The sequence below is a fragment of the Egretta garzetta genome, unplaced genomic scaffold (assembly GCF_000687185.1).
Source record: "Egretta garzetta isolate BGI_Z169 unplaced genomic scaffold, ASM68718v1 scaffold213, whole genome shotgun sequence".
Taxonomy (NCBI): Eukaryota; Metazoa; Chordata; class Aves; order Pelecaniformes; family Ardeidae; genus Egretta; species Egretta garzetta.
This window is the reverse complement of record NW_009259242.1, coordinates 541,528-560,305: the sequence shown is the minus strand read 5'-3', so window position 1 is coordinate 560,305 and position 18,778 is coordinate 541,528.

Genomic DNA, 18,778 nt, shown 5'->3' with positions numbered 1-18,778 from the left:
CTTCACCAGCCTACACAAAATTACTCTGAAACAGTAACTAGGATAACTTTTTCAGACAAGCAGAATTCAGACTGAAATACTGAGACCCCAGGGAATACTTCGTACGGATCATGAATTAATAGTATTATTAAAGATTGTTATTCATAAACAGCAAAAGAGATCAGTATGTGTGAGTGAGAGAGACTCCATAGTTCTTTGTAAGAGTAGACCCGTTTTGCTTTACTAACTCAAAAACACCTCAGAAAAGTCCCCATGTATTTTGTTCCTGGGAGGAAAACAGAAAGGGATCTCTCTTATGGACACTCTTGGGATGCTGCTTCCAACACATTTTCATTAAGATGGGTACAAGGAGTTAAAAATCAGTTTGGGCTTGCCAGATCTTAACGTGGCACTTCCACATTCAATTAGCAATGTGACAGTTTATATCAGCTGCAAATATGACCAAGGGTATCTTTAAACTGGCAGGAGAAGAATCCACAAAGGAAATTACATTGAGAAATTATTTTTTCCTACGTTATCTTTCTTCATTCCAGCATGTCATAGGAGCTATTTGTAGTGGGAAATCATTCCTCAAAGCATCTGGTTTGGAGGAACTTGTTTAGATTTTTGTTTGTTTATAAAGCCAAGTTCTGAACTGAGAAAAGGACACTATTATCCTTCAGAACAGGAATTGCAATGTTTCTGACCGCTGGGTCTAATAGAAAAAAATAATCCTAGTATTTAAATAATGTTGCGTTCATTAAAAAATAAAAAACAAACACAAAGCATTTTGCAGAAAGAGTTTGACTTCTGAATATCAGAAAAATATCTTTCTAAATTCTTTTCTGTAAGAAATGAGGGCACTTAACAATGTTCTGACTAAAGAATGCCTGAAATAACTTCTCAGTGAAATAAATGCCTGTGAGGCCGCTGTTAAGATGGTATGAAAGAAACTGATAGTGAAGATTGACCGAGTATTGCTCAATTGGATACAGTTGTGAAGGACTATTCTAAAATAGACAGCTTTGTAGAAGCTATCTTTACTGTAGAAATTTAAAACCTTCCTGTCCAACATGACCGTATACAACTCTTTCCAAAAGTGCAAAGATGACTTAGTTTTGTGCCTTGAGCCCCCGTACCCATTACAGCGAGCAGCAGAATAGGCTTTTCTCCCAACTTTGTTATTGATCTGGCATGTGGTTTTGATGAAGCCTTTCTTCATGCCTCTGCTTACAGGTTCATTGCTTTATATTCAAATTGTAAGCTCTTTGTAATTTGGGCAGCTCCCCATGAAGCATTCGTACAGCATCCAACACAATGGAGTCCTGATATTAATTAAGCACAAGTGGTACTACTGGAATATACACCATTTAGTTTTACATTATAACATTACACAAGTATAAATGGCAAGATAAGTTGTAAAGCAGTGGAGAATCAGCCCACATGTACAAATAAGCAATTTTCCGCTATCTTTCACCTTTGTGTTAATTTATAAAGCACACAACAGTAATTTGGGTTGTGCTGCTATTAATCCAAATTATCAAGGGGATTTTAGTAGTGTTTATTCAGAATTTATGATGAAAATTTACAGGACAGTAGCATCAGGGGAAAGAGAAAATTTAGAACTAATTGTAGGCAATTGGTAAATTGCATCATCAGCAAAGTTGGTGAATAACTGATTCCCAATACATATAGCTCAGCATTTTTTCCTTTAAAGCTGAAAGAGAAGAACACTGCCAGCTCATCATACTCACAGGAAAAAAGTGGATTAAAACAGAAGGGCCTGGTTTAAGTCTGCTGAAGACTTCAGAGCCTTAAAAAAATGGCAATGACGCGCTAGATTTTCCAAGACAGTACTGAGTGAAAATGGGGAAGCTCACAGCAGTGATGATGAAATGCTGAACAGGTGAATACTTACAGAGGGCAAACACTTCATTTATGGTAAATTGGGTACTAAGGTTAAGATTTCATTGCAACTCTGCAGATTTACCCATTTTATTATCTTGACCAAGCTACAGCCACAGAGATAATTTAATTAGCAGCCTGAACTTCGTTCACTGGCCCACCACAAATGAAGAAGTTTAATTTCTTACTCTTTAATAAGTTAAGTAAACAGTTCAACAAGGAGAGCAAGGTAAACGGATCACTTATTTCCTTCAATAAATTTAACAAAAAAAGATGTTAGGGAGATGAGGTTGAAAATGTAAGTATTGCAAGAACAAACTCTGACATATGCAAGTAGGTACTAGCAGCAGTAGACAGCCACCCACTGTAACAAGGCAGGTTCCCGAGAGCAACCACACCGAGAACCTCTCGCTACACAGAACTCCAGGAAAGGAATAGTTTGTGTGATAGATATGGCAGGGGGTCAGGACTGAATTTGAATATTGTCAAGTGTGGGTGAGTTACTAGCATCTCCCCTTCCTTTCACTGTTCTATTCAGCTACAAGCTGGCCTCAGGCAATCTTGTTTTCCCCTATAAAAATTTGCAGGAAATGCAGGAGGTGGGTGAGATTAGAGGTAATATGCTATACATTCTATTCCCCCAGCTGATATTGCTGAAGTCAGTAGAACTATTTGCATACAGCTGGCAAATGATATTAAAGTCTTTCCTGATGCCATTAGCCTGACATGAATATACAATCTCAATTTATTACCATTAAAGAATCATAACCCACAGGTCTTGAAACATAATCGACATAATTTGCCTTGATGTCAGCATACCTAAAAGCTGTCTGCAGTCCTCTCTCTCTCCATCCTGGAACCTAGCATTGGTCTGACCAAACCCTACTCAACTCTATGTCTATAAGACTTCAAAAGCACTAGAACCACAGTGGGCTTCACTGAGGGAAGGCAAAGAAGGAAGACCCAGAGTCTCTCAGCATTTTTTTCTTTGTAACTTCCCAAGTCTTTATGCTAATACTTCATAAAATTTTAAAATTATTCTCATTTCCTAATATCTCTCCTTCCTCTACTTAGGGAAGGTGATTTTCAACTATGACACACTTCAAAATCTTGTGCTTGTGGTGCATGCCCAAGAATACGCAAACCAGCCCTCAAAACATCAAAAAATTATTAATATCTCATCTGAAATCACTACCATAAGGAAACCGATAAGAGTTTTGTCACTGGTTACCATCAGGTCAACTTCTGTTGTTTACCATACAGCCAGTGCTGTAAAAAAAACAAAACGAAAAAACAAAACAAAAGGGGGAGAGATTTGCACACCTATGGTTTTCCAAATTATTTCAATGCCATGCGAAAACCATTTTTTGACAGCTTTGCTCACAGCAGGTTCCTTACCTCTAGAAAAGAAAAGTCTTCCCCAGACTTAACATCAGTGAAGATCAGAACAATTGCCCGGAAAATAAACCACACAGTTTTTGAAAGCAGTAAAGAATCAGTCTTGTGGATAAAATCAACATTTAAAACAATTTCCCATTTTTTCCACATTTTTACAACAGATTATATCCCTCATCTTGGCCTGTATTCATTGTTGTAATTCTGTAACATACCCATTTTCTAAGCAAGACAAAACAGTCCCCTTACAGTGGAAAAGAATAAACTGAATTGTATTCCATTTATTTCTGTATAGTCTTTCTCACACAAAGAATCTGAAAGTGTCAGGGATATAATAATGACACCATTTATCCAATTCTTTCAAGTGTTATGTTCAGCTTCAGAACTCTTAAAAGTCTTATGTTCTAATAGGACGAATTATATTCCTTATAAAAATGCTACACAGAGAAGTTACAACTTTTTTTTTAAATTTGTTATACCACTTTTCCATAGAACAATGGTTTCCAACTTTCAGAGGTATTGAGCACCTCTACTTGACTAGAATTCTTAAATCCACATTTATGAAAAAACAGACTAAAAATTATACATGTTATATGAGTTGAACAGATGTGAGCTAGGTTGTTATGTAGGGATCAATAACACATGACATCATGTCAAGTCCAACAAAAGTTTGGCATTGGTGACACAGCACCTTGAATATTGTGTTCAGTTTTGGGGCCCTCACTCCAAGAAGGACATTGAGGGGCTGGAGCATGTTCAGAGAAGGGCAACAAAGCTGGTGAGGGGTCTGGAGCCCAAGGCTGATGGGGAGCGGCTGGGGGAACTGCGGGTTTTTAGTCTCTGGAGGCTGAGGGGAGACCTTAGCACTCCCTGCAACTGCCTGACAGGAGGGTGTAGCAAGGTGGGTGTCAGTCTCTTCTCCCAAGTAACAAGCGATAGGATGAGAGGAAATGGACTCCAGTTGTGCCGGGGAGGTTTAGATTAGATATTAGGAAAAATTTCTTCATTAAAAGGGTTATCAGGTATTGGAACGGGCTGCCCAGGGAAGTGGTCAAGTCCCTATCCCTGGAGGTATTTAAAAGATGGATAGACAAGGTGCTTAGAGACATGGTTTAGTAGTAGACAGGTACAGTTGGACTCAATGATCTTGGAGGTCTTTTCCAACCAAATGATTCCATGATTCTAGAAGAAGGCTGAAGAGGGCACATAGTGATAGGGTAACGGCTTTAAACTGAAAGAGGGTAAACTTAGATTAGAGGTAAGGAAGAAATTCTTTGCTACGAGGGTGGTGAGGCATTGGCACAGGTTGCCCAGAGAAGTTGTGGATGCCCCATCCCTGGAAGTGTTCAAGGCCAGGTTGGATGAGGCTTTGAGAAACCTGGTCTAGTGGAAGGTGTCCCTGCCCATAGCAGTAGGGTTGGATCTTTAAGGTCCCTTCCAACCCAAACCATTCTATGATTCTAAGTATGGAATGCCGGGTGTAAAGACAGATCCTGGTGTGTGCTGTTCCACTGCCACCGTACCATTCTTGCCACCTGGAATATTTCACTCAAGTCAGTTGGTAAAAGACAAATCTTGGAGCTGTCCTAATGTCACTGTGATCCACATGCAGGGTAATCTAGTTCTAGAATGTCTTCATAGAAAAAAACCTAACAGTACTAATGTAGCCTTTTTTTTTTTTTTTTTTTTCAGTTGGACTAAGCAGAGATTTGGAGAAAGAATTGGCATCTATTAAAAGGACTGAGGTACAGGACTTCCTAGTGCCTGTTGAATCACTGCAGATAATCATGAAGTAATAAAGTCCATGAATCTGCTGCTATCTCTAAGCTTTGGTGTCTGATCCACAATTACAACAGCAGGCCATGCCTCAGGAGCATAGCCAACTACTCTGTCAGTAAGCCATTAAGAACTCCTGTTCTTCAACTCAAGCTGGACTGGGAAATGCCAATATCTTCATTCAGTATACCAGAATCAGAATAGATTTTCTTTAAATATCTAACAAAAAGACAAAATATTGTACAGAAATGCACCTAAATCTTTTATTCATACGGCAGCATCCTGGGGGAACAACAACTGCCTCCCACAATGCTTTCTCCTCTCCTCAGCTATAATGAAAAACCTCTCATAATTTTTATTGTTACAGAAAGTACAAAGAGACTAAGTAAAGGGAAGTTGCAGGAACACTTCTGTTTGAATGACTGTGACAGCATGATCCCCTAAGGTTGATAAAAGGAGGCTTGTGGTACGGAAAAGCTATTTATAAGAATCCTGGTCTACACCAAGTCCAGCCTGTATAAAATGATGCCATTGTGACCTCTTAGAAGAATTAAAAGTGATTGAAAGATGATGAATACAGTAGCATGCACATACAGAAAATACCACTCCTGAGGTATGTTCCCTGCAATACTAGAATGTGCAGAGGACAGTTAAGGTGCCGAGCGATGAACACGACAGAGCCTTAAAACTGAGGTTCTGCATGAGAAAGGGGAGAGTAAAGCTTATTTATTGCTTTTGCCCTACATGGCAGCCTATGCCAGACTGGGGATAAAAATAGGAGCATGAAGGGAAGGAAGAATGCCATGATGAACAAAAGGAGAACATAAATGTAGGGAGAGAAACTGTATCAGTCAATCCCAGACTGACAGACGACGCATCACCAAACTCCTAAATAAGCCAAGAACATCCAAAAGAGGACTTCACTGTTTCGCTTATTCTTCTGTTTTGCAACTGTCCTCTCACTTTGATCACCTAAACCTTTGCTCTTATTTTGAATAAAGTTGTTGTTTTCTCTGAGTTTCTCCAGAAACAGAAGACACAAATTTCATAGAAAAACAAAGCCAATAAAACAGTAAAGAAAACAACTATGGATACCCGACATGTAGGACGAATATTGCAAATTTTCAGAGCTGGATCTTTTTCTTCTCATTTTGAGGGAGTTAGCTTAGGGGCTGGTGCTTTTACCGCAAGCATACTAAGAGAAACCTCTCCCCGCTTGGCACTAACAAGAACACCCATGGCAAAGCTTAGGTCGTAGGCAGCATTTGTATTACCTTTTGCTTTGGGTAATATCACTGGCTGTAATCCAATTGACTGCATGGGGTTTTCTTAAATAGAGAAAATAAACCCGAATTCTCACCAGTCTTTTATTAACAGGTGGCAGAGTCTTAGATTTTGATGGAGTTGGTCTTTAGGTAAAAAACCATGCCTTTTAGACATAAGTTGTCAAAATTCAGAGGGGTTTAAAATTTATTTCATGGATTGAATTCTGTAATGTAATCTTAGCCTGCCAGCCTTCTCTTGGATCCCAACATGAGCATGCAGCTCAGAAAACTCTACGGGGAGTGCCATGCTTTTCTAGTTGCTGCGTGTAAAGGACCTGAATCAACACAGAAAAATTCTCAGAGCATGGAGATTGCAGGGAAGAAAACAATTATACTGAATTACCTTTTCTCGTGCTTTCCCCACTAAAATGACACAGAAAAAAATGTACAGATATATGAAGCAGGAGACCAGAAGTTCTCCTTCCAACTTATTCACTGAATGGCCAGAGGAAAGCCATTTTATAAGCTGGAATTATCAAGATTTCGCAGTCCCATCATAGGGGAAAAAAACCACCATACTGCCTTAGAGATTTTAGAGATAAAGCAACAGACACCTAGACATTTCTAGAGATTACAGAAGAATTCAGCATCACAATCCCTCTTCTATCCACAATATTCATCAGAAAGAGCACACCAGTCCCTCACCTACCAATGTAATATGAGTAAATTCATGCTGTTCCTCCATGTTCACTTTGCCAGATAGCACTAAATCCACAACTGAAAGTGCAGTCTGGATGAGCACAGCAATTCTGTGCTCACAAGATGAACGGTAGGTGCAAAAGTGAGGAGTTCAGCCTGGACTTGCAAGTATCAAGACACAGCTACAAACTCTGCTAGTGAATGGCAACCCAAATTTTCAGAAAACTTACTCTTACCTGCAAACACTTCAAAGGCTGATTTTATATTAATAAGAAGGGTAAAATGTTTGACTGGAAGACTACACCAAGATTATTTTTTGCCTCAGAAACATAGGCTTGACAATGCATTAAGACTTTAAATTACAAGAAGGCTAAGCAGGTTTTTCAGTTGTTAATTTACATAACTTTAGGTATCACAAAGCTCCATCCACTATCTCTTCTCAAGTGGAAACTCAGCTATACAGTATACCACAAAGATTTATAAAAATTATCACTCAGAAAGACCAGTCATGCTTTCCTCCTTTCTCTGGCTAGCAGATACACACTACAGATAAGCCAAATTAGTGGTCAAGATTTTATAACCTGTGAGGTCAAAGTCCCACAAACATAAAATGGAAAAAGCGGAAAGAGATCCCGCATGGCTGGCATAGTCTGTAAAGCAGCATCACACCCTGAAAACACAAGGGAGCTGGTAGATGCTTCCTAGAGCTGCTGCTAGTTCAGCAAGCCCACACATAGCTGCTACTGGAACCAGGACATGGAGTTAGATGGTCCTTTTGAACAATGTTCCAGATTTCAGGTCTTCTGAATGGTGACATTAAGACCATTTGGCCAAACGACTATCCTGAAATAGAGATCTCAAAAGCAAAACACAGACTATGAAAACACTTTTCTTCCCCTTAGGGTCCTGTGCCAAAATACCTTTGATGATAACTGAAGACTCTAAAGGACCAAAGTTTTAAGAACTAATGCATCTATCATGATGGCAGCTCGATATCACAGAGCTGGGTGCAGAATGGTAATCCCAGGTGAACACCAAAATGTCAGATGATTGAACATACTCACAGACTAAGAATTCTCAAACAACAATTGAAAGACATAGCATTATATACCCTCAGAAAAGAAAGACAAAATGTTTTCTTTTTCCATCAAGTATTCAGACATTTGTGTTTTGTAACAAATCACCTTAACAGATTTAATTATGGTTTTCTCTACCATGTCTACTAGTACCTGCTGCTGAAAACAAAGAAAGGTCGTCTTCTGGGGAGTGAATTGTTCTGATAGTAACGTTCAGTGGGATTTGCTGCAGTATCCCAGCCAACTTTAATATTAGTACTGTGTAATCAAGGTCCTTTATTTTTCTAAAAGCACAAAATATTGTATATGTAGAAGGATATACAGTAGGTTCAGCCACAATTGCTCGGCCACTTACAGTCTCATTATGTTACACAGAAATCAGAGAACGTTCTGAAGTTTTAAAACACAGGCTGAATTATTACTTTTTCTTTAGTTATCTTTGTGCAGGTCGAATTTACATAATAATACTAATTTAATCCGTACCATTTTTCATTTCTAATTAAACTGTGGCCTGCCATGAGATGGCAGCACGCTCACAGCTAGCTCCACAGGAAAGGTGAACATGGCACAGAGGCAAGTGCATCTGGCAGTCTACCCTCAGACGGATACAGAAAAGGCTGTGCCTGTCTAATATGCAAGCGAAAGACAAATCCACTTTACCTCAGAATAGCTTAAAGTGTAAGATACTAATAACATGATGATATAGTATTTACAGAACAGGGCAGCTTTGCTTCTTTGACCAGTTAGACACTTCAATCAATATTGTTATTGCAGAGCTTAATCCAAATGTCATATGAGCCTCCCGAGGCCTAGAGGCAGCTGGTAGGAAATAAGTAAGTTCATGGAGGGAAGGGAAGGCATGCGAATGCAAATCTTCAGACTCTGTTTATGCCTGACAAAACTTTTCTCATATTTCTCATCATTTCATAGATAAAAATGATCATAAACTAACAACAAGGCTTGAGATACATGCAAGAACTTGCTCTGCCCAAATTGCTGTAAACAAAGAACATGAAAATTGGACAAATTCGCTATCAAAGTATAGAGAAGATGGCAGCAGAAAGGATACCAGTGAGGAGAGGAGGACCTCTGTCAGCTGGCACTGGTCATTACCAGGTAGCTGGAGGTAATGAGCAAAGAGAAAATTCAACCAGAGATCTGAGGGAGTGCAATGAGGTAACCAAACGCTTCCCAATACCAGGAACTAGAGAGAATAAGATTCTCGTATGCGGGATGGGGAGCAACGCTACACCTCCTTTTATCAGCCATAGAAGTACATACTGTCTCGGAGTTGCACTCTCTGAAGCAGCAGCTCAGGGAGGATACAGGTATACAGGATTAATAGCCACTGAAAACACAGGAATGCAAAGGGATTTTTGCAGTGATAGCACATTGCTCTTTTTCTTTATTAGTGAGAGAACCTCATCCAGAAAGTCTTTGAAATAGATGCAAGAGATACTTCATTATTCTTAGTCTGTAAAACTAAGCCAGAAAGGACGTGCACTTTTTGCCTGCATTCTTTGTAGAGAGTTTAATTTTACTTGTTACCTGGCAATAACTGGAAGCAGCTTCTTTGAATTTCTTCTTGTTGGTTTATAAAGAGCTATCCAGAAACTGCCTCTGGACTATACCCCCAAAGAGCTGATATGGCTGGCGTTTTGAAATGCCAAGCAAATATTTCTTCAACGAAGAGCATGCGCCCTCTCTGCATCCTAGTAATGTGGGGAGATAACATACTGCCTCGTTCTAGCCACACAAAGGACGAGCATCACCCCCGCATCATCACCCCCTTCCCTGTTTGGCAAGCTTTGTTCCTTCCTCATGCACACATATAAACATGTCTGCCCCTCTGAGTAGTGCTGCTCTGGACCACTCGAAGATGGAGAAAGAACTTGAAAGATGAGGGATACAGACATGTGGCTTTCGAAGTGTGTGTGTATTCATATACATATAGTATAAATTTTTCATCTTGGAAGTTCCTACTTGCTAAGTTCTGAAAAACTGTCTCTGTAAAACACATATTAAAGCATTAACTTTCAGGGTGGGCAAAGAAAACATAGGTTCACTGGTTTATGCTATGGCAAAGTGCAAAGCTCAACAATCGATAAGAAGCATTAAAGTGTAATTATGGTACTTTGTATTACAATCCCATAATTGTCTTAGCAATTTTCCCAAAGTAATTTAAGCATGCCTTTTAGATATTCAAGCAGTGAAATTCCAGATATCATCATCCAAGATAATAGCCTTGAATCTATAACCAAACAAGAAAAAAAGTCCCCCGGAAAACCCACAGGCCACAAGAGCCTCCTCCTTTCTCAGTGCTTAAGTGAGGGTGACACAGCCAGGCAGTAAATTACAGTCCCACTCTGTAGCTACAAACTTTCATCCAATGCAATTTTTCCTGGCAGAGACTTTTTATTTAAATAAGTGATACGTTTTTAAGCCAAAAAGGTCTCCCAGTCTAAACTCCTCCAACGTACAGACTATCTCAGTCATTTTTCACACCAATAATTTGGGTTTCATTGAAGGAAAATAGGTATATGGGATTGATTTTTTTTTCCCCGTGATAGCACCAGATTTCTATTCACTGGAGAACATCATGTACACAATTTTACTGTTGCACTAGAGAATACCTGATTTTGTTTAGCAGAATCAATATTTCCTGCAAAATAAAATAAAATAAAAAGATACACAAAAGTCTACATGCGTGAATGTGTACCAAGAATGACACAGCTCAGGAGATGAAGGACAGACTGACACACTTGCTGTCCATATACTGTGATCCAATAGAGCACCATGAACTTGAACTTTGATTTTGCGGTCTCCAGAGCTGTTCCAACAACTTTAGCAGACTTTGGATGATATTCTTTTTCCCTTGTATTTACTTGGCAATTAATGTGTGCATTCTTACATAAGTAGCACAAGCAATTTTTTGATTATTTTAATAGCTTTTTTCCTCTGCTTTCCCTGTACCATGCCACTGCACTACTGAAGCTTCACTAATACAAAATCCGTCATGACATAACATGATAATTAGACCAGATTGCTGGTGCACAATAATATTCTGTATTATTATATTGTCACATCACTTGCTCTTTTTGAGATAAACTCAAGATAATTTGAAAGATCTCTTTATCAACTTCTGCTGGAGAGATATAATCTCTCTCTTTCTTCTAAACATCCATAAAATAATAATTGTCAGGCAACAAAGATACAAGTAAACCCTACATGTTTGAAAATGGTACTTAATTTACTCTTGGGGGAAGGGTGGGGCTGAGAGTAGGAAAAGCTATAAAAATTTTCAGAATGGTTAAAATTTACTAAGCTTAATGTTGGGACCAGGACTTACCACACAGCTTCCCATCGCTTCATAGCAGCCTACTAGATTTTCTCCTGTATCATTTCTTCTTTTACTACTGAACACTACAAACTTCTCTATCAAAAAGCATCTCGGGAGTCCTGTAGTACCTCCTCTTTACCCTACTTCTGTGCCCAGCTAAAAGCAGGGGTTTTGACTGTACACTGGCATTCTTACCGAGAACCCGCCCACCACGTTCCAGTTTTACCTACTCTTGTTTTTACTAAAGTTCTGCTATTAAAAACAACTTCCAATTATTTTTAGTTTCTATTTTTTTCTCCCTGCAGGTTACAATTATAGAAAGCATGAGAGTTTCAGTAGCAAGTGAATTGAGGGGACAGAGGAGGATGTCTTTCACCAATAAATCGCATCACCAAAAAGTAAAATGTGCCATTGCACAGAGCTGAAAAAAAATGTTTTCTAATCAGTACCAAGTTTTCCCCAAAACAAAACACTTTCAGGGTCAAAAAAATATCTGTAATCTAATACATTTCAGAAAGAGAAAGAATAAAAACTTCCCTGGAATATCAATCTCTCTTTTTCTCAAAGTGGCAATTTTACTAAAGAGTGGTTCACAATTTAAAAATTATATATCACCCAATAAAACAGCACATTCATTAATTCATTGCTTCATTATTCCCTAAAAATACTCAATTTGGCTGAAAACTGAAACCAAATTTCCCATTTTTTCCCTTTGGCAACCAGAGCAATCTGTAATTGCTAAAGCCTCTGCAGAAAGTTTACGGAAGGCATATACACATTGTAAAACCACAGTAGAAGAATTAAACAGCACGTGGGCACTTGTAATGCATCTCTGCAAACTAAGAATTCTGAACAGGAATCACGTTTAATTTTTAAGACAAGTCAGGAAAAGCCTAGATGCCTTTAGTCATGGTTGCCCATGGATTTTGGCTTTGACTTGTAGAACACTGTATCATCTCAGTTTATTGACTTCCAAATCATCATTTCTTACAATAAATTATGCTTCTGTGCCCATTCTGCCTGCACCAGTTTATTAACTGTATCTTTCTAGTACTATGAAAATACAAGTCTGTAAAAGTCTGCTTATTTAGAACAGAAAAACCTCACGACAATATTTGAAACAATAATCTTTGATTCCATGTATTTAGGAGATGAAATTGTGCTTTAACAATTCATAGATTTTTAAGGCCAGAAGGTATTTAGACCATTTTTTCTTCAGTCTGTGAATGCTTTTGTATTCCCATGAAGGATACTCAGTATTAGCAAAGGCAAAGGCAGCAGCAGCTCATTTTTCTTCAGTTAGAAGGAAGAGATGGCAGCAAACGTTTACACCAGGCAGCAACTGCTACCTACCTTTCCACAGTGACTTCTTCCCAGCGAGGCGGGGGGCCGACTATTTGCATTCTCAAGAATTTCAGACTGTTCTCACTCCTTTGACCCAGCAGACCTACGCTGCTACTTCAAGTAGTCACATCAAATTAGTAAAATAAAGGGAAAGTGGAGTGCGCACAGTTTCAAAAAACATCAAGAAATAATTTCAAGCTTATTTCTTACACAGAAAACCAAAGTCTCCAGCAGTTCCTCCTGGGACTAAACTCTCTCATTTGTGTTCTGCTAAATGATCATTCCAGAAGATTCTCTGTTACAGTGTCTAGACTGGGAGAAAAGCCATAACAGCTATTATTTTTTGTTCTTACTCATCTAAGTGTTCTTCATTCAGTCAGCTAAAGGGATTACTCACACGATTAACAGATTTGAATCTGAAATATTTTGAAAAGTAGACAGTTGTATTGAAATAAATAAAAAAGAGACCCTGGGTAACAGACTGCAGAAGAAGAGACGCAGACACTCTGCAGCCAAATGGGTTAGCCTACTGTCAAAGGAACTAAACCAAAAATAAGCAATTTAATCCTCACAGTTCATACTGACCATTTTAGAAACTGATTTTATGGTAACACCACCTAACTCCTCTTTATCCATTTCTTCCATGCCTAAAGCATTCACATATAGGTTCAGCTCTTTCCTGTGACTGAGAGCCCTCAGATTTTGTTGTTGAAAACCGGGGCATTATAGCATGCTGTGAGGTGACAAGCACTGCTGATGGCCTAAGATTTGGACGCTGGCATTCAAATGATGTTGCAAACATAGCTCCATACACAAAACACTTAACAGGGTGCTCCTTTATACTGCAGCTGTCTGGCAGAACATGCTAAGCAGACCCGTCTGTTTTGTTTAACCTTCTGCCATCTTCCTCATCAGATAAAGCGACATATCAAAAGGCCTTTCTCAATAAAACTTCAATCACTAGTAGCTAGTATTAACGTTAGGAAAAGGGGGGAGAAAGGGGAATAAGAAATGAGAATCAGAGTGTAATCTTTCTCCTGCAGGAGAAAGTCAGGGAAGCTAAGTACACTAGAAAGTGTTTACTTAAAAGGTTGATTGTTTCAGAATCTAATTTAAAAACTCCACACTAAAGCATTTCCTTAAGTCAGTATTTAATGTCCTCTAAGCAGGTAAGAAGGAAGGTAAGACAGATGAGGTCAGAGGTGGGATGTTAATAAGCAAACACCGGGTGTCAGTTTTGATAGCTGAATCAAGGTCATTTAGCCTCAACACTGACACGCGCTGTAAACAAGCTACAAGCTGCAAGCTCTAAAGAGGCGTCACCTGCCTACCTATGCTGGGGTTTTGTCTTTGGTTTTTTGGTTTTGTTTTGTTTTGTTTTTTAAAGAAAAGACTCACCCTGTTAATTCTGCACGGGTAGCAGGGTTACAGACATACTATCACGGCGCTCCAGGGACAGTTCTGGGCACTATTACTGCACACACCATGGACAGAGCTGGGAAGGTGGCAGAAATCTCCCAGGTAGCAGAAAACAGCCCAAGCCAAATGAATAAATCAGAGTCGAGCACAATAAAAATGATCTCATATAAGATGGTTAAATGCATCTGGAGCATTACTGGTAGGGATGGAAGTCTACAAGGGTTCAGTTATCCCGAACGTCAGAGAAGGGCTATTTCAGCGTTCTCAGAAATGACCATGAAAGTCTGTTTTCACAAGGAGGTGGCTGATCAATATTTTGGGTAAAACCTTGATTTATTTTTTGATACTTCTGCAGGCATAGCAGCCAATGGTGATTGAACACTGTATTAATGAGTTAAGTACCAGGTAAACCAAAAAAAAAAATATGTATAAGGCACTGCCACAAGCTTCCTTTCAGTAGGTGACAAACGTTCTTGTTTCCTCTCGTGACGCATGACATATGGTACAGTCAGTGACAATTAGCTTGAAGTTAAAGCAGCACTGCATTATTGACATGCTAGAATAACTTCAGAGGAACACTGTGCTAAGAGAACCAAGATGAACTTTTTGCCCCCAGAGCAAGAGTTATTTACACTTGCATGGGCAATAGGTGCTAGTGCACTGAATGGCAATATTGCAGAAATTCAACGTTCATCAGTAGTCTACACTAGACTGGATGCACTAAAACATTGTGCATCCGTGAGCACAATCATCAAATGGGATTTTTTTTTCCCCTGATAGAAAGCAAGCAAATGCAAAACCTTACCACCGTATTCATGGCATACATGTGAATTAAAAAGATTAAAAAAAAAAAAAAAGGCTACACTAGAGGCAGAGATTCTTAAAGCAAACACAGTTTTGTCCTTTAAAAATCCTTTCAGAAAATTAAACGTATTGATGTAGTCTGATGAAGAGCATAAAGTTAACCTTGCTAAGACACAATAATTGCTCAATGTTTTATTCCTATTGAGAAACAGAGATCTCTCTTCATTCGCACTGTGTTACACATAGCTGATGGAGTCACCGTTAATTACAGCTTTGGCACACGGTCTGCAGCCTGCATTCACTGCAATACAGAACCAGTTTCCAGAATGAAAGACAGCCTTCAAACTTCCACGCAAGTCCACAGTCCTTCAGAATAATCATAGATTTGTTGTAAGAGGCAGCATTAAATTAGAAAGCGAATCACTTTTTACTTCATTAATGGACTGCCCCTTGCAATTCCCATGGAACCAGTGATGCCAAGCCTGGTGCAGGTGGGATCAAGGGGGCAGTCCACCAGAGGTAACGGAGCCTTTCTGCATTATTAGAGCCACAGTTTCTTTTTAAGCCTATTTTTGTTTTCTGTTTTCTTTTCTCCTAAGTTTTCCCCACTTTTATACTGACACAGCACAGACAGCAACCAGTCTTAGGGGTCGGTTTATACAGACTAATTCACTTACAACCTGAAAGCACAGTTTTCATCTGTGGAACCCAACTGCACAACAAGAAAAAAAAAACAAACCACCAAACTTTTCTGCAGTTTCCCCCATAGTAGATGTTATTAACCCAGAAGTACTGCCACCTTTTTCTTTTGGAAACGTATATAATCTTGCCTACTGACAGTTTTGCATAACAAGGGCTTTACAAGCTTCAGAATAAAGTGTCTTAGACTTCAGTTTCTTCTCTGCATGAAAAGGCTAAATAGCCTTCTGTAATAAAGCCACAGGCTGTGGTCAGTACAATGAAATTATACTTGTCTATATCGCCAACATCTTAGCTAACTACGTAATTACTTGTCAAGCACTTATTTTTTTATATTTTTATTTCAAGCAGAACTTAGCATTCAAATCTTTTTATAACTGTTTGTTCCCAAGCATAAACAGACAAGTAAAAACCACCTCAGTTGATAAAACAGTTAAGGGTAAGAACCAGGTATAGATATAAAAGCAAGAGAAGAATTTTCTTCTTTTATATTTGCATCAATTACTAGAAATTCAGCTCTGGAAGCGGTGTTTGCTAATTAACTGCTACTGCACAGGCAGCAGCAGACTTGCAGTAAGGTGAACCACAGGCCTGTGGTAACAGCAGTTTGGGGAGGGGGGTTGTTCAGGATTTTTCCCCCTTGGCAGTAGGGATCTGGAGAGAGGTAAATTGAAGGGCAGCAGGACACAGGACCTGTCTTCCAGGCCTCCTTCCAGCCTGGCAACCTGCCCCAAGAGCAGCTCGCCATCGTAGAGCTGCAGCTCGGGCACGGGACATCCACTGCCCCATGACGCAGAGAAGGAAACTGAGAGGAACGATGGCACGTTTAGCCTAATGGTTGATCCCAGGGGCATTCTGCACAAGCAACATCTGTTGGCGGGGTGAGTTGTTAGCAGACCTGTTACACCTTTGCAGCACTTCCAAATGCGATTATACAGTGAACTGGAGAAGCTGTGCCTCTGCCCAGTTAAAACCCTGCAGGTTAATGAAACTGAGATGATCAATATTAATGGATGGCCTCTCCGAAATAAGTTATATTAATAGCGCAATAGTGTAATTTACAGATGAAGAATAAAATGATAACTTGACAAGACCCCACTGATTTTAAACAAACCCCTCTATATTTGGTTAGTTATTAAACCAAGTTGTGTGCTATGCTGGTTCAATTCTTTACTTGTGGATTACACTAGTTAATATAATTTCTTTACCATTGTTTCAAAAGCATACTTGGGAGTTTTCAAACAGAAGAGATGCAGTTCTGTTATGACCTTTCTCCACTACTTGAATGCTTGTGGAAAAGCAATTCCATGTAGGTCTCTATAAATTTGTTGCTTAATCCATCATAAAATTATGCATATGCTGTCAATAATCCTATCAAAAGCAGATGTTCAGTATTTTCATTCTGATTTACTCTTTGCATTACATATGGCCGTATTTCCTGCCAGCTTGTGGATCTTCTACAAAAGCAACAGTTATGACAAGTACTTTTTAAAAAATTTATTTACTACTGTAACATCCTAGCTATTTTTCAGTGAATTGAAGTTCTCGTCTTCATCGACCAGTGGGCAAAAAAAGAAAAGCTTTTTCATTTACCTGAGGGGGTTTCAAGACCAACAGGCAAAATTTCCCATCAGTTCTGCAGTTAATTATAACTGGCTACAACTATGTTCTTAAATTGAAGGTTGGAGATCTTGCAATGGATAAAAATACTTTCATCGGTGGACAATTAACAAACTCAGTAGACCAGCAAAAAAGTACAGACCTAATCTGTTAAAAAACAACACAAAGCAAAACCCCACCAAACCCAGAAACCAGTTCAACTCAATCCATTGCTTTGACAGCTATATAATTACATGGGCCATAAATTACATTCGGTAATCACCTTGTTTATAATTTCACTCCCTGTAAATTAGTAGAGTAATGGAATGAGATTTTATAATTGCTAGACACATAGTGAGTACTCACTAGAGAGCACAGTATAGAAAATCTCCCATCAAACGTGCTGCTGGCCACCCATTAGGCTTATGATCAATAGATCATATAGTGATACAGAAGAGTGAGTCGATGGAGGTCCAGGATGCCAACGTACATCAATCTCCATGAAAAACAAGGACCTCAAGAACTGCCCAAACTACAAAGCCATGTGCAGAACGGAACAGCCATTATTGCTGTCATTGCTACAGCTCCTGGTGCACTTTGCCTTTTCTGCTTATTATGAGGAAATCATTTTTAAAGCTTAGACAAGCTGTGTGGATGAAGACTTGGTAAGAAGGTTTCTATTACCTCCATCTATCAGAGAGCGCAGGGAAGACACCTGGCAGACTGAGGTTATGAATTTTCACAACTGCAATTTCCCAATCCCCAGTTATGTCTGAGATGCAGACACTTTAGTGTTCTGTTAAGCTCCCATAACGTTGGCAGGCTCCACTTGTGTAGTATCAGACTGCTCCTGAGGAGTTTTACAGAGCTCTCCCATCTCTAATAAACCATCTTCAATCATAATGGCTGATAATTACAGTTTCTTTACATCAATAATACTTAGCTACACTTCCTACATTCCACAAAGGAAAACAAAAAACAAAGCAAGAGAAGCATAAACAGTTTATATTTTCTAGCCCACTACAGCAGAGAAATTTTAAAAAATAGATTCCAGGTCTTTCTGCCCTGTAACGAGCCTGTGCTGCTGCAAAATCCAAATGAACCGCAGCTGGTCTTAACTTGGAGCTAGTAGCTAGAGGTCCTAATTACCTATCCAAATTTGAGCTGGTCATGCAGCACCCTCTCTATATTAATCACTGTCCAACTAAAACTAATCCTGGCAGCAGAGATGATAAAGCAGCAAAAAAACCCCACCCCAGGTTCTGAAGGTTAATGTGCACAGCTGTCATAGGCTGACAAGGAGGAAAAAAGGGCTAGATGTGGGTTTGTGCAAGTTTCTATATTCCACAGCCGGCAAGATGATGTGCTTTCAGAGGTCTTTTCTTCTAGAGATGCTGGCGTTGTTCCAAAAAAACCCAAATAGACTATTCCAAACAGAGGGGGCTAAGTTGCCATGAGAATTTGTTTGTGGCAGGGGC